At 45.2% G+C, this 17,513-nt stretch overlaps 1 protein-coding gene across 2 annotated transcripts in view; it reads right to left on the bottom strand.

The window, feature by feature from the left end:
- The window catches only part of ZFHX3 (zinc finger homeobox 3), a 395,458-nt gene that overhangs the window by 248,138 nt on the left and 129,807 nt on the right, over positions 1-17,513 (bottom strand). The window contains exon 1 of one of the 2 annotated variants that reach the window (XM_042022869.1): positions 11,748-11,763. The exons of the other annotated variant lie outside the window; for it this stretch is intronic. The gene's annotated coding sequence lies outside the window, so the exon portion shown is untranslated. Of the gene's footprint in view, positions 1-11,747; positions 11,764-17,513 lie in introns of those variants that run through there. 2 annotated transcript variants of the gene reach the window in all.

Genomic DNA, 17,513 nt, shown 5'->3' with positions numbered 1-17,513 from the left:
GTCAGCTTAAAAGGAGACTTTATTCATTCCTGATCAGCTTCTCCTACTATTCTCTCTTTTATTCTCGGATATCAATTTTAAAAAAAATCACCCTTCAGATGTTACATGTCTAACCCTGGGAATCCCACCCCTAGGCAGAGAAGGAGGATTTCAGCTTCCAATCGGTTCTTTCTATAGCCCTGAAAAAGCAATTTGCTCATAAAGGATAAAAAAAAAAGAAAGGGAAGGGGGGGGGGGAGAAAGAAAGAAAAGGAGGGCAAAAAAGGGAAACCACAACAAGGGCACACGTTCCTCTTGGAGGAGAGCTTCAATTTTACTGTAATTGTCTGAAGAAGAGCTGCTTTGATCTGCAGAATTATTATTATGCTCCAAATGCGGGCCTGCTGCTGTCCCAGCTGGGCCAGACATGGGCACACAGAGGGGCTCTGGAGTTTATTTCGGGAGCACCTGAAGCTGCCCCGGGCCGTGCTCAGGGCCTGGCAGGGCAGCCACTCAAGCCCCGGCTCAGCAGTGCAGGGGATTAACCCGGGGCTGGCCTCGGACGCGGGTCAGCAGAGGGCTTAAGGCAATCTCTCCTTGGCCTCCCTCCAATCCCTCGCCAAAGCACTCGGAAGAGGCTTCTAGGCCTGTATTAGAATTCCTGTCTTATAGCACTACGTGTTTTTGTTGGGAATTCCTTCATTTCTAGATTACAACTAAATCAGCTCCCATGTTTGAAACGCAGCTCCCTGCCCCGTGCCAAGTCAGGCCGGTTCTGTGGGGAACCGAGAAGGACCCAGCCCCAGACCCAGCAGCACGAGGCCACCAGGGTGGGTACGAACAGGCTAAGAGTAAAGTAGATACCTCAGAAATTTAGGATTTTCTCTCATCAACTAATGCTAGCTGACATGTATCAGGATGTTTTCCATGCCCCTGATCAGGTCCTGAGTGCCCCATGCTGCCATCAGAGGGGCCGGGTGCAGGTGCTCATGTGTGGACACAGCATTCTTTGCACCCTCACCCTCCTCCATCCCTTTCCCTTCAAATATCCCTAACTTCTGCTAAAATTTCATCCACAAAGAGCAATTTTGAGGTGAGGCACAGAACAGCATCCAGGAACTGGTGCTGGGATATTGGCCACCAAGTATTATTGCAGCTTACTAAGAACAGAATAAGGATGTTGATATTTCACCAAATGAGGAAAGCACTTTACACCTAGGAAGTTTGAGATATGTATGATCTTAAAATCTTTCCATTATTATATATACAAAAAACATACTTTGTATAAGTAAAGGTTTCTAAAATCTTATTTGTAGAACTTGGAGCCGCCTGGTAACTGCCAGCCTGCCTTCCCATGGAGAAGCCTATGAGAAATGGTACAAATCATTTATTAAAGTCTCTAACATCTTTCTGAAATAGTTTGCCTGTAAAATACGCAGCACACCCAAAATACACCGAGACATGGCGCGACACAAACGATTTATTGGCATTAGTCTGGGCTGAGCCCCGTAAGTCACGCAGGGCCCCACTCTTTGTAAGTGTTGCCGTCATCCCAAAGTCATCAATAACACCTTGACTCCATTGCAGCCGAGCAGGAACTGTGTATCTATCTCAACTATAAACATACACAATTTTTCAGTCAAAGAGTAATAGGCAAATAGCTGGATTTCACTCATTTTGTGTTCTCCAGGTAGTAAAATAGACACATATTTAATGTACATACCCAAAAGTGCAGTGCCAATAAGTAGGGAGAGTCATATATCCCAGTTAGTTTATGAATGGCTGTATTTTATGGTTGTACTGCTAAAGCCGTATTTGCATGCATCTAAATATAGATAAATATCTGCAAAGCCAGAACCTGCAGACATGAAATAGAGAACTGGATAAACGCAAGGCAAGACACATGATAAAAATAGTCCTAATTTCTCGATACAATTATGAACTCTTGACTAAAATTGCTACTTGGGTATAGGATGCTGAGGATATGCAGTGTCCTCTTGCGCTGATCCTGGAGGCTGCTGTTGGAGCTATTGCTCTTTTGTTTCATAATTTTGCTAATTGGTCATTAAGAAGTCTCTAATTCTAATTCTGCCTTTTCCAGCAACACACTGTGGGTCAGAAAGGAAATTAATCTGCCTCTGTACCTAAGTTTCTCCAACTGCAATACAGGGAAACACAGATCCATCACCAGTCCTGCAGGAGTTAATCTTTTAATGTTTGTATCAATCAAGTTGTCAAGTGCTATTTAAGTGCTTATTATTACTCATACAATAATTCTCTCCTTCTGGGCTCTGTAGGTTTGTAAATACCTCTTCCATCACGCATGTGAGGTTCTTTTGGGGCAGGAGAGACGATCTGGACCACAGGCTGGCCAACCACGGCTCTCTGTGGGTGGATTCTGCACACCAAGAGTTCCAGAGCACGGCCGACCACGCGTTCCTGATGCCTGCTCCCCTGCTGGGGGACACCTCGCCCCTTTTGTGTCACCACAGCACCTCTGCCAGCTGCCCTCTGCTCTGGGTCAGGGAACTGGGGGAGCCTAAGGACATGTTTGTATCTTATGCCCGAGTACCACTACAGACAACCTTGCAGGAGGAGCATCTTTCCCACGAGGTAACCCTGGGGCAAGGGCCTTCACCTCCCTTCCGCCTGTTTGTCCTCCTCGCACGCCCTCTTTTTTGGCCTGGAGGCACAAACTCTGAGGAGCTGTTCTGTTTACCCAGAGCATCATTTGCTCCAACTGCTCCAGGGAGAAACTCCCTTTATTTAGCATGCCTGGCTCTAAAACACCTTGCTGTGAGGTCCTGCTCAGGGGCCACATGCTTGGCCAGCTCCTGCACTTGGGCAAGAGGAAGGACAGACCTTTATTCCACATGGAATCCGTGCTCTTTATAACACTTGCCTACACCCAAGGCGTGCAGCATTCCAGGCACGTGCCAGCTGGGATTCCTGGAGCCTGCCTGCACTGGAAGCTTCTTTAAAAATATAGCAGCTCCTCATCTAGTCTGCTCCCAAAATGAATTCTCTCTACTGGCACCAGTGAAGCTAAATACAACTTATAAAATATTGAGCAGATCTTCATATGGAATGCAACTAAAAAAAAGTGACACTTTAATTATTATCTTTATGCTCCAGAAATATCCCATCAATATGAGGAGCAGATAATTCACAGCCACTGTTCAAAGCACTGTACAGCATCAGGAGCTGCTGGTGCCTCATCCATACCGGGCACACAAACATCAGTGTACCCGTGCACGCAGCCTGTAGTTATTTATCAATTGTTTATGCAGCACTTAGTTATGAATGTATTTAATTTATAAACATTGATATTGCAGAGCAAGAGATGATAAATTCAGAAGAAAAATATCGACTCACAGAGCACGACCCCCCTGCCTCATTTAACCGAGAGCTCTGTTCCTCATCCAGGTGCCCTGACCTGGACCTTCCTGCCAGCAATCCCAAAGACTTCAGACTTGGGAAGAGCAGTTTCCAACACATCTCTTCCACGTGATGCTTTCCACAGCAGTCCTGAGCATACCAGCTCTGCCAACCTCCTGAGCTCAGCTTACCCAGTCCTCTGCCCATGACTGATCCTCAGGGACTCTGCGAGATCCTGTGGCTGCCTATGTGTCAGCAAATTACACAACTTCCAAATTATTTTTGTGTTTTCAAAATAAGCTGTTCTACATGCAAAACTGCAAACCCTTCAGTCAATCACACAATAAATAAATAAATGTCTCTGTATAATTTACTGGTTAAAGAGCTCATTTCCCCATTGCTCCAGCAGTGACAACTGCCTAAACCCAAAGTCCATCACTTTTGAAAGAAGAAATTTATCAGGAGGGTATTTTACCCCAGATTTCTTTTCCTGCCCACTCTTAAGAGTGTTTTCACAGAAGATTTTTATTTAAACTGTTTTTTTTGTTAAAACACATATATTTTTATGTTTTCATAATGCACCGGAATTTGACAGCACAGACCAAGCCATGGACAAGCCAACTTCTGTCATGTATCCTTCTCTTTCCTCAAGACTATACATGCATTTTAAATAGCATCTTGAATTAAAATCCACAATTCTAACAATACTCATCTTTTTTTCATCGTCTTAAATACTCTAGACCCAAACCACCCCTTGGTTTGAGTCTGAGCTTTCTGCCCCCAGTGTTCTAAAATTATTTATTTCTTCTCTGCTAGCAGCTCTGCCAGCTCAATGTTTGTTCTTCACTTTCAAGGGTATTTTATTTATTTTCTTCACTTTCAGCTGTTGGAAATGGCAAGAACAAATTTATATAACGAGCCTTAATACAGTTTCTCCCATAAAGTTCCCTATTTATCTCCTATTGTAGTGATTTAGAAAGCACAAAAATGATGGGAAAATACAGGTGTAGTGATAAATCCCTGGGACTGATAGTGAATAATTTAAAACAGTCTTTATCCATGGGGTGATGCTTGGAACCCTCCTACTCTGTGTGAACCTTTCCCAGTCACTTCGACTCCTCCTTCCATAACACTCACAGTCGTATCCCACTCATAGGATTTGTCTCCACACAGACAAATAAAACCCTGTTTATTCCAAATCTCTCCCATCTCTTGGCTTGAATCACTTACCTAATAGCTACCACCTTTCTCTCGATGTTTGTGATGTCCTGGATCCTTCTGGATAAACTGCTGGGGGGCACACACACCAGCATCAGACAGCATACTGCAGAACAGCCCGTGCACCCCACAGGAAAAGGGTTTTAAAGTTATCAACAAAGGTTCTTCTGTTGGTATTTCCCTCAAACACTAAAGCAAATTAGGGACCCTAACCAGCAGGAATGACACTAAGACCTACCCTTCACCCAGCCAACAGTGTGACCAGCACCAGAACCCCTCGACCACACACACTTGGATACTCCCTACGCTCCAGCATCACCAGATTCACCCTCCGGGCTCCTGGGGAAGCAGCTACACACTGAGTTTGTGTTTTGTACAGCACCAGGTACACTCCACACCAACAAAAGCCACGTCAGCTTTTTGGTTTTAATTATTTATCTATTTTTAATAGTGGTAAGAAATGACTTTCACAAGTGCTGCCTTTGCTCTGAAGACCCTGGTGCAGAGAAGATGGAGCTCACCATTTATTCCCCGTTTTTTTATTTACAGACCTATCCACGGGCAGGTCAGAGTCCGGTGGAGCCCTGGCTCTATCCCCCTTTCCCTCCAGCACTAATTAGCAATGCAATCCCACAAAGAGTGAAGTTGCCCGAAACCTCCCCTCACTCACAATGATTTATGTTCAATTTGTACAAATGGAGAAAATGAGATTTCAAATTTCAATGCCATTTCTGCAATGAGGTGATTAAAAGAGAGAGAGGTATTGCGTTCTACTGTATAGAATATTGATCCCAGTGCTATTTTCCTTAGCAATAACCATTAGCTCAGTATTATTTGCAAACCTCTAATGTGAACCTGGAGATGTAATTTACATTTGTGCTTTACTTATTTGCTTTAACAAAACAACACAAAAGCTTTGGGTCTTTCAATCTATCCTTATTGTCAATAAAATTAGCAGTTCATAAAAAAATTAATGTATATGCAAAACCATCACTTCCTTGTAAACTGCACCGAGACTGTAAACGTTGCCCAGAACAAAAGGGAGATAAACTATTAAAAGGCTCTGGCCATTAACAAATTGAATCCCAACCAATTTTAGAGGAGCTCTCTTTTGTCCCCTTCCTTAATTTCTGGGCCCCTGGGAGCCCAGGAAAGTTTTGGAAGTGTGGGGAAGTGTCCCCAAGGAGCAGGGTGTTGACAGGGTGCGTGTGACGGGGCCGTTTCGGGGTCAGACGCGTGGCCGGAGCTGCCCACGGCGGCCGGAGCTGCCCACGGCGGCCGGGCACACGCAGATGTCCCGGGGAGCACCCGAGGGAACAGACACGGGAAGAAAGAGCGCAGTCGGCGAGAAAGGCACGGGCGCTTGTCAGCCCCAGCCCCTGAATGGGACCAGGCAGCTCCTCGTCCTGCTGCTGCTCCCTCCAAACCCATCAGCTGCTTCTGCTGCCTGGCAGAGTTTAGAAGATGAGAACAAGGAAAGAAGAGGGAGAAAGGGAAGAAAAAAGAAAAAGCTAATGACCCATAATTGCCATGATAGTGGAATAGGGCCCGGGCAGCTGTTTTACATTCCCGGTATGTATAGTATGCAAATATCTACAAAGGGCCGACACAGTTTCTCTATTGTGGATCCTGAGGGTAACCAAATTAGCCTTTGGCAACCATGGTAATTGGGAGGTGCTGTTCCCATTAGGAGTCCTGCAAATTATGAAGAAAAATGGACCAAAGGCTTTGTCACAAATAATAATGCTGAGAAGAAAAGAGCAGGCAGCCGGCTTTGCTTGCTTGCCTTTTTTTTTTTTTTTTATTCCTACATTGTGTTGTTAATATCTCTCTGTTTAGTAATAAGAAAACAGTCCTCACTGCCTTGCTGGACCCTCCTGGGCTTTCCACGGCAATATTGAGTTCTGGGAATACTAAATATGGGACAGCAACATCAGCTGAGAATTCCCCAAGCAGAAGCCCCTGACCAGGCCCTGTGTTCAGACAACGCTGATGCTGCTCTGCGTGGGGTTAGCTCCAGGAGCCAGGATTGGGATGAAGAGCCCAGAGCTGGTTCTCTCATTCACAAAGGCTGCAGAGCACCAGCCACTTTTCCTCCCTATCTCAGATTCATGCAGCTAAACACAGATTTGTTCTCTGAATCACCCAACTTTGCTGCACAAGAGGCTCCATTTCCCACTAATTATTTGAATTTGTCTTTCACTCTTCCCACCTTCTTTGATCATTCCATAGTTCTCAATCCCAGCATGCAGAATCCTGTTTGATTGTTATGATCTACTAAAAAATTCACAACTGCCAACTTTTTGAGTGGAGCTCTCAGCTGTGACACCACGAGTCAACACCAAAAACATTAAATGCTGTTGTCTCTAACACTCCCAGAGCAGAGCTCACTGTTCCCACGAGCCCTTGTGCCTGAGGTCCAGCTGAACTCCCCACACCGAGACACAGCCATGAGATCAACCCACATGTCCCATCAGCCAGGTTCAGGTAATGCTCCAGCCTCTCTTCTGTCCTGCAAATCTCAAGAGTTTTGGAAAACATCACACTTACAATGAAAATTAGGAAATGGTCTCACTTGCTTATGTATTTCTTACCCAAGTCAATGTTTTGCCTAACTGGCAGCATGAACAGTCCTTTTTCAAGGAAGAGGAGAGCATCTAGGCCATTTAATATAAAGATTCAGAACGACCTCAGGAATCCACACTGACTGTGGTGGCTGTAAAACCCAAATTAGCGAGTTTTATAAGAAAAAAAAAAAAATTACAAACCAAGTCTCACAAAGAGCAGTTGTATTTTAATTTTTCATGCCAGGACTAACTCTTCACCTTACAACTACTGCAGCACAAGCCTTCAGCCCATATCTTTATTTTTTCATGGTTTCCCCTCAGGGCCTCTTTAAAGAGCCAGCAGAAGAGTCACTTCCCTGCTGGTGCAGTTGGCACGACTGCAAGTGTACTTAAAGTTTGCGTCTGATCAGGTTTATGTGTATTGGATCTGAAACCAGTTAGTCAATTCTTCCCGGTCCCTAAGTGGCGATTTGTGGTAATGTCTACATCAATACTCACAGAGCTGCGAGCTGCTTTACGTAAAGCAAATGTCTGCAGGATGGAGGGGCCGCTCCGAGGGCTGCCGGCTTAATGGAGATGCGGCTGGAAACAGAACCACGCGGACACAACACAAGTGCCGCCGCTAAAAGGCCCATCCTTCACCCACGCACAGCCTGGCGCGGCCGCTCGGGCACACGCCCTGCTCCCAGACACCGGGGCAGGCTCTGCAGCCTCCAGGTCTGTGCCCAGCCAGCCCCTCGGGCTCGGGACCAGCCACATCCAGCTCTGCTCTATTCATTCCGAATATTCTTTCTCCCTTTTCTTTTCAGCACCAGTCCTGATCCCCCCCTCCTGCATTTCCTTACTCCCTGGGCTCCAGAGGGTGGATACAGGGCACAAATTAGAAACGGCAGAAGGCCAAGAAAACAAACCAACCAACCAACAACCCCACACTAAAGCAAAGTGTAACAGAAAATTAGAGAAAGGTGAAAGATGTTATAGCATGAGAAAATTACGATTAATGAAAAAGCAGGAGGTGGCTACTGTTCAAACTACAAACAACAGAAAACAACTCTGAGCAATAAACAGTATTAGATTAAGCGTTTCCAGTAACAGCTTTTTTCTTTAATATTTGTCTCTTCGGTCCCAAACAAAACACAAACCCTTCCGAGAAAGGATTATCTTTGTTTGTGAAATGCACAGCAACACAGGCTGACCTCTGCAAGGCCTCGTGGCATCACTGACCTGCACACACCCACAGGTGTGTTGTGTTCTGGGGAGAACTTCCTTACAGGGCCATTTCTCTGTGAGATGCCCATGGACAATGGGGAAAACATGACCCAGCTCCTGTCACACCCCACATCTCCTCCTGCACCTTGCTGCTTCTGCTTCACATGGCTTAAAAATGCCAGGACTTTCACAGCAGCTCCACAGCAATTTACACCTTGTAGGTCATTTAAATACACTGCCTGAAGTGTAAAATCTGGGAACTGTCAGTAAACCTGAACTTGGCAAAAAGCATTGCAATTTATTACAGTAAAGTGCTTTCTGTATAGCAAGAGCTGGCTCGGATACATCACATCTCAAACAAAAATATGGAATAAATGATCTCCCAAGTTCTCTTCCAACCTGTTTTCCAAGACTTTACAAAGAAAAAGAGCAGAGCACAAACACTGTGGAGCAGACCTGGCATTCCACCCCTTCGGAGCACACAAATTCCTACTCTGCACCAGCACTGCAACAAGCTCCTGTGCTCCAAGCTTCCAAGCTGCTCCAGTATTGAAGATACGACTTCAGACCCTCAGTCACACCATCTAAAACTTAATTTCAAACAAACAATAAAATCACCAGAAAAAAAAATAAACCTGATTTGCCAAACTACAGCAAAGAAAACATTCCCAAATCTACCAAATCTCTGCACCCTCAGTTCTTCCACACAGGCAAAGAGGGTTTGAGCAGTGTCATTCAAGGGGGTTGTGAAAGCTTCACTTTCTAGCAGAGAGATCCCGCCCAGCAACTGCAGACAAAGGAGCCTGTTATTTTGGGAGGAAAGGGAAGGCCAGAAATACTATTTATTTACACAAATAATTTTCCTTAGAAAGGAATAATTACTGACCCTCTTTCTTTGGAAGTTCCCATCAATCACAGTGGGGCAGCAAGTCAGGCTGAGCAGGACCAGCCCCTACAGAAGGCTCAAAGAAGAGCAAGGGGAGAGAAGCAGAGATGTTTGTTCAGGAGCAGGTACTTGCAGTATTTGTTTATGGTGGGCACATTTTAAACTGATCTGACTGTTGCAGGTCTGGGCCGTGGAGCGAGCGGTGCTTTGTTATTGCTTTTGGGGTTCACTTCAGTTTTATACTCACTTCTGTTGTTCTTTCTAGATCAAATAGCAAACGATTGGCAGGAATCCTGTAAATCTGAAAGGATGCTCGTTTATTTCCCACATTTTTCTCCAACATTTCCAGAGATTAGTGCATGTAATATTTTAATACTATGGCATAAATACGCATGAGAGGGAGAGCTCTTATATTTATACACTTACAGTGTGTGTGATCCTGATATCCATGTGATTAGATACACGCACATGTGGTAAAATGCACTTAACACAAGCTTGTTTGGGGCTCAGGGAAAGCTCTACCCAGTGAGATGCAACAGTCAAATCTGGATTTTTCACCAGAAAAGAGAGAAAGTCTGTACTTCTAACAGATTTGGTATTTTCTCTCCATTCCCAAGTCCCTGAGAAATAAGTTTAAGATTGGAGATGTTTTAGCATCAAAAAACTTTGATTTGTTTTAAAGACTTTTTAAACTAAAAAATTTCCATTTCTAATTTTTTATCTGAGTTGCATTATGGGAAGTTATATAGCAGATTTATGGGACAGAAAGGCACTTTATAAAATGCTTTAAATACATATTAAAAGAAGAAAAACCATTGAACTATAATAGTCAAAATAAGGTGAAATCAAATCGAAAGCCCATCTCAGTAATTGTCTTCACAAAGCCTATGCAGACATCAGTACTTCTGCTAATGACACAGAAAGGAAAAAGATGAAAGAAAAAGTGGGATATATGGAATATTCTGGAACAAAGGAAATAGAGACGTAGTTACTACAAAGGTTACTGTATATTTATTTAGTCAAGTCTGGAGTCCATCACTAGGTAGCCTTGAACCTGTTGGATCCTTGCCTGTGCTGGACTCTGACAACCCACACACTGTCCTGCCTCCTCATTCCCTCTTGGGAAGGACAGATCAGTTTTCCTAATTCAGGTCTCCTTTCCACTCAAAAACACGGGCAGGATTTATTTTAGGAGATGAAATGACCAAAGACTGTCCTGAAGAAGAACCATAAAACAGGCTGCACACAAATGGTAAAGGAAACACGTCACCCAACAAAATGGTTGAGCATTTCAGAAACATGACAGAGGACCAATATTTGGGTTGCTTGGGTGTTGTTTTTTTTTAATGCATAGAATCCCAGAATTGTTAAGGTGGGAAAGGATCTTTAGGATCATCAAGTTCAAACCCAGCATGACCACCATGTTCACTATCAAACCCTCAGCTAAAGGCAACTGAATCAATTTGGGCCATTTCTTACTGAAATTATTAGGGTTTGCTACTGCTGGGTTCTCACCCGCTCATAGCTCAGTCATGATCCCGCACTCACAGAGAACTGATGGACACCCTTTGGGAATGGGCAGGAATGTTTGTCCTCACAGCAGTCGTTGCCTGGGACCAAAGAGTTTGGCAAATCAGTGGCTCAGATCTGGGCTGATGAGATGAACTTCAGTTCCTTCCCAATTTTAGCCCTTCCAGCCATCACTCAACACCTTGGCAAGAACCAAGTCACAACAACATCTAATGGGCTTTGACCATCATCAGAGAGTGAGAGAAGAATGAAAACCCTGCCAAGACCCTGGCAGGCTCGCTCAGTCCTTGTGACCATAGAAATGGTGTTGGAGGCAACAAACAAACCCACAAGCTCACTCCCACTGAGGGGAAAAGGAAGAAGTCCCTCATTTACCCATTCTGAGGTCACAGCCATTCTGTTTCCCAAATACCACATTAGAAAAGAGAAAAATATAAAAAAAAACCCCCAAACTATTCTTTGATTAAATTCAAGGATGGGTTAAAATGTAAATGGACTGAAAAAATAAAAGGAAGAATTTTGGTTATAGAAATTTCAAGTGTCTCTCTTTCCTGATGTCCTTTCCACCTCTAGAATAACGACTCTAATCCCTGCTGGTAACGTTCCTCTCTTTTCACTAGAGATGTGACACGGGACAGCTGGGAAGAGGAGAGCAGCAGCCTGACCTGCACCAGGTCAGTCTCCTCTGGTCACGGGGCAATTCAAAAAAGTATCTGAGCAGAAAAATGCTCTTTTTTCCCCCTTTTTAAAAATAGTATGACTAAATCCATCTGGGAGGTTGTAAACAGGTCATCTCCTTCCCCAAAACCAACCCAAAAGTGACAGTGTTCACTGTGAAATGAGACTGCAATGCTTTAAAGAAAAAAAAACAAAAAACAAAAAAACCAAAACAACTTAAAAAAAATCAATCCGAAACAGCAAAATGAAACACCTAAGGGGAACCTGGGCCGAGCGAAGACAAAGCAATGGACTGGACCCACCTGGAGAGCAAAGCCAGTCGGCCGGGCTTTGTGGCAGGAGGAACGTCCGCTCGGGCGCATGTGGCTGGAGAGCGTCTGGCGGCCGCGCCGGAGCCGCGCCGAGCGCTCCACATCTGCCCACGGCCCCGGCACGCCGTGGAGATTGGCTGCCGAGCGTGCCGGGGAGGGGGGACCAACTGCGAGGTGGTGGGGGAGTCTGGCTGACTGGAGAGAGGGGCTTCAAATTTTTTATTTTATTTTTTTATTTTATAAGCTACATACATGGAATGCAAAACCTCCATTTATTCCTTCTGGGTCATATGAGGGAGCCACTGGCAAAGATAATAATATATGAAGCAAGAGAACGAGAGGGAGAAAGAGGGAGGGAGGGGAGGGAAGGAGGGAGGAAGGGAGAGAGAAGCAAAAGGCTTTCTATTATTCGGGACACTGGTGATGCACACTGAGGCAGTTGGAAGATTAAATTAAGTATTATATCTGCTGACCCCATTGCCATGGTTACCGGACAGCGGAAAATATTAATCAAGCCAAGCCTTTTCAGCTGAACATACGAGAAAAAAATGCTAAATATAAATATATATGTACATATTTGCTGCTCTGCCATGCTAATGTGGGCTGCCAGCAACCAAACCACCTGATATCACGGAGATAAACAAATTTAAAATATCCTTGCCGCACAAGAAGGCTGACGTCAGCGTGGCGAGCGCAGCACGAGGACGGGGCTGCAGCGCTCGCTCGCCCTTCAGCCGATTAGAAAGGGAATTTGAATAAGGAATGGCGACATCTTGCTGGGTGCCTGAGCTGAGGAGGCATTTAGGGTTCTGTTCCCAACGGGAAGGGACGATCCTGTTGTCCAGCGCGAGTCCCGGCCAAGAGCCAGTTCTGCCATGCGGAGCCCTGGAGTCATGTCCAGACCGCACACTTCCCACGGGGAATTAAAGCAATTCCCACCAACCTGGTCTTCACCTTCAAACCAGAATCGTGCTCAGATCAGTGGGATTTGCCCTTGGGAGGGATTCTTTGTGTGCAGGTGACCTGAAGGTCGCTGGCCTCCCGCAGGTGGGACAGACCTGGCGTGGGGGCACGGCCACAGCCCCCGCACGCTGACACATGACACTGAGGTACCTGAGGGGACAGACAGCCAATGTGGCCGGGCTCAAAGAGAACACGGCCAACTTCTCAGAGGGTATCGTAGCTCTGCTGAACCCCTGAGCCAGGCTGCACCTGCAGCCAAAGCCCTCCACCCCTCACCCAGGACAAGTCCCTTTGCAAGGAGCCTCTTCAGTTTTTGGAAAGGGCAAAGTACAGCCAAACCAGACCCAGGTGAATAATAATTTTGATACTGAACTACTACCATTTTTTAACTCTAATCTTAAATACAGAAATGGGAACAACAACACAAATTAATCTGTCCTTTTTCATACCATCATTGGCATTTCATACAATCACTGGTGTAACTAAAAAGGGAACATAAACTCCTCATTCTCTGCTCTAACCACATACTAAAAAAGGACGTCAATACAAAGACAGTATTTCCTCCCAGTCACCGTCTTCACTTTTGCCTTGTTGTCTGTTTTTGTCTGTATTTTACAGGACAGTTTCATGGGGCTGCTGCTGACTTGTGTAATTTTCCCTGACGTATTCAAGCCAGCAGAACACTGAGGTGACAACACATCCTCTGTTGTGTCCTACCCACACATGGAGCTGCTAGAGATGAGAAACAGGAAAAAATTGAAAAGTAGAAGAATAATAAGCCACTAAACCCAATGAGAAAGCAAAGCATTTTAAGGGAATCTGAGATGGAAGCAATTAGTATTTTTCAAGAGAAGCTTTGGCTGGACCATTCCTGGAAGTGTTCGAGGTTGAATGGGGCTTGGAGCAACCTGGGATATTGGAAGGTGTCCGTGCCCATGGCAGGGCGTGGGATGAGATGGGCTTTAATGTCCCTTCCCACCCAAAGCATTCCATGATTCTATGACTACATTAATAAATGTACTTCATAACAGTTCTGTGGGGCTGGATATATACCAGCCTTCTCAAAATCCAGCAGCCTGAGCTCCCCAATGCAAATATACATATAAAATATTGTATAGATTATACAAAACAAATGTTCTGGTTCATTTACAGTTCTGTAAAAGCAGAGCCAAATTTACTGAAGGCATAAACAAGGACATCTATTTCATTTTTAAAATGTTAATGAAGAATGAGATTGTTATTTGTTCTTGGTCTATTTTGTGATTTTAGCCAATAGTTCTAGTGATAATTATCAACTGTTTATATTTAGATGAAAGCAGCCCATATGGCAACAACAGAACAATCTGATGTTTAGATCCTCAGCTACATGTTTTCTATAAATAATATGATTGAATAACTGTAACAAATTATTTCATCAGTCTAAAAGCAGAAACCAATATATAACAACTAAGAAAGCCATTTACTCATTATCTGCAAAAAAATAAATACCTTCCCAAGTACATTTAACAGTTAGGAAAAGAAAAAAAATATAATAATACAGATATTAGCCCATAAACGCTTACATTAATTTATCTTAAAATTTACTTCTTAATTTCCATGGACACACACAGAGTATTATGTGGGTTCCTATGGTAATTAAAGGGTCTGCCTAATTTTGCACACAAACGTGCACGGTTATGTGATGTGTTTGCACCCGAATCTTACCAAATCTCAAGCCTATTCAAGCTGTCCTGCCCATTTCTCACATTCCAAACCTTACGAATGCCCTGCTGAAAGGGAGCTCAATCCTGGGCTTGGGAACCCTCCTCAGGTTGGAACAATCGAACTAACGCCATTCCCAACGTTACGGCAACGCCAACGCACCCAGAGAGAAAGGCTTCAGCAAAGCCTTCCCGGGATTTTTGGACTCAGTCCCTCAGGCAGGATTCCAGGTTGCAGAGCCCTTCTCCTCCTCGCACAAAGGAGCGGCCCCAGGCCGGGGCAGCCGTGGGGCCTGCCCAGCCACCCCTTCCCAGAGGGAAAATGATTGCGGCACAATGGCCGGCACGGCCAGCTTAGGGCAGCTGTGTCATATAAATTGTCAGCAATGACCATAAGCACTCAGAGAAACAATTTAATTCCTCACTCCCGCCATCATGGGCTGATATATTCTTTCAAGGTCATTACCCAAGGCTAGGAGGGTCGTGTGATTAACGAGTGACACGTCCAATGAGGGCGGCTGTGCCTGAGCAGGCCTTATATTAATTAGACAGAAGTGCTGAAAAATAAACGGTGCCTGGCAAGGAGGGGCCAGACCCACACCTCCATGGCTGTGCACCTCCCCAAACTCTCCACCACCACCCTGCTCCTTCAACCTGCCACCATTCCAGAAATTCATGAGCAGCATACACAAAAGATGCTTCTTTCCTGGTTTAAATTACTTGGGCTCTCACCCCAACTTTTTCTTGAGTCTTGGTTTATGCTTTTCTTCCTTCTTACCATAGGTCACTGACTTACACTGCATGGAAGTACATGAGACTTCTGTTCACAAGTAACTTTGCATCTCCAGAGCAAATTTAAAATTAAAAAAAAGTCCCAAGGCTTGCAGGTTTGTGCCAGGCAGTTGTAGAGACACAGAGCAAATAGCACAACATACACTGGCTCATCATCAGCAATAACTGGGCTCCAGAACCTCTGAGCAGGGCAGGCTTTCCAAAGCAATAAGGCACCCTCTGATAATCCACTCTCCAGAACTCTGGGACAGCGAGCCTGCTATGCCACCCCAAACCCACATGATGCTATGGAACCAGGAGAGATGGCTCTCAGCAAAGACACGGCTCAGGACTATCCAGACTTATTATTCAGGGAAAATGTCTTTGGACACCACCTCAATCTCAGATCTCCCCCTCCACCTCCCCCAAAAACCTGGAAATCAGCCTGCTCACTCAAGCCCACAGCACACTGAACTGGGCTTGGTGTAGCTGTTCCAACAGAAAGAGGGAAACCCACTTCATTTTCATCGTGTTGGGGGTGCTGCCACGAGCTCTGTCTGAGGTTTATGAGTCAGCAGAAAATTACCCTCCAACAAAGACAGTGTACTCCAGATTTGCCTGAGCAAGAAGGACCCAATTTTCCAAGATTCTCAGCACTCACACCTTCAACTGACCTAAATGAAGCCACCTCAACAGCTCTGCACAATTACAGTCCAGTGTTACCAATATTCAACTGTTCCCCCCACAACACCGTGACACCTTCCAGCTGCTCAGGCACTGGAAACCAGGACTCCTTCTGGTGTTTTACCTTACAATGGTCTCTAGACAGGACCTTCTCCTTAGCCCCAGCCAAGATTTTGGGTACGCAAATCACTCACCCCTCACAGCAGCACCTGGCCTGCAGACAGCTCAGAGCACCCGGCACCCAACCATGTCTTCCAGGCTGGAATCCTCCAGACTCCTCAAATAAAATCTTGCCGCAGCAGTCCCTCACAGCATTCCTGAGGCAGACGACCCCCAGAACTCCATTCCCATGACACGTTCCCAGCCCCTGGCAGCTCTGCCCAGTGTGGAGAGCAGCCAGACCACTCCCCCACCCCCCACAGGTGATCCTGCTCTCTGCTAATCACCATCAATTAACTCATTAACTCAGCACAGCTGACTTTTTCAGAGCCCTCATTTTCTATGTTCAATACATTATGACAAAAAGGAATCATAAAGAAGAACAGAAGTTAAATCTAAGCAGCAGTTTTTTAGGGTGTCACTGGTCTAATGACGCCCAGTGGCTTCCCCATGTTCTCACTACACAGATGCAAAAGACAGCAGGAAGGAAAAGCAAAACTCTGCCCTAATCACTAACTTGATTGTCACCTGCTTATAATCCACCATCAAGGATTCCAAGACATTTCCCTGGGAATGTCTGTTGGGCACTTAGAAAAGAGCCAACACCTGAGAAAAGGAATTGAGGCAAACAGCCAAACACCTGTGGCTAGGTTGTTAATTAGACTCAAAAGTAATTTATTTTTTAATCCAAACCAAAGTTTCAACTTATTTTTCTAGCAGCATCATTCAGACTGATTCCCTTCTTCCTTCTGAAAAGACAATTAACAAGAAATCGCCCCCAATTTAGACTTTAGCCCAGCTGCCCCCACTTGTGTCGCCCAGGGGCAGCAGCAGAGGCACAGGTGGATCATCAGTTCCAGAACCACTGCTGGGCGTGGGCCCAACAGGTGCTTGGCTCTTGGGGCAGCTCCTTAACAAAGACCAGCCAATATTAGTGCAGGTGAAATCCAGCAAAAAAATAATTGCATAGAATATGTATCAGGAATAAATAATAACTATCAATTAACCTGGGTTACTACAGAAATAAAATCTGAACATTCCCCACCACCCACAGGCTCTGTGCTGCTGCTCATCACCTGAGGCAAATGCTCTCTCCTTCCCTCTCTTCCTTTAAAGCTCCCAAGCTCAGGGCAGTCCTGAGCAGCCACAGGTCACCCATCAAAGGTGGAGCTTCCACAGTGTCCCCAACCTGCAAGCCAGGAAAGGGCAGGAAGAACAGGATCACTGCCTGTGCAGGAAAAGCACACACACATCTAACACACACACACTGTACACACACACACACACAGAGTACACACACACACACACACACACACTGTACACACACACACACAGAGTACACACACACACACACAGGTACACACACACACTGTACACACACACACACAGAGTACACACACACACACACACACAGGTACACACACACACTGTACACACACAGGTACACACACACTGTACACACACAGGTACACACACACAC

Source organism: Corvus kubaryi, unplaced genomic scaffold (genome assembly GCF_017639235.1).
Source record: "Corvus kubaryi isolate FWS band 111438036 unplaced genomic scaffold, C.kubaryi_AGA036_p1.0 37225, whole genome shotgun sequence".
NCBI classification, from domain to species: domain Eukaryota; kingdom Metazoa; phylum Chordata; class Aves; order Passeriformes; family Corvidae; genus Corvus; species Corvus kubaryi.
Note: the sequence above shows the minus strand (reverse complement) of the source record. Positions and strands in the feature narration are given on the sequence as shown.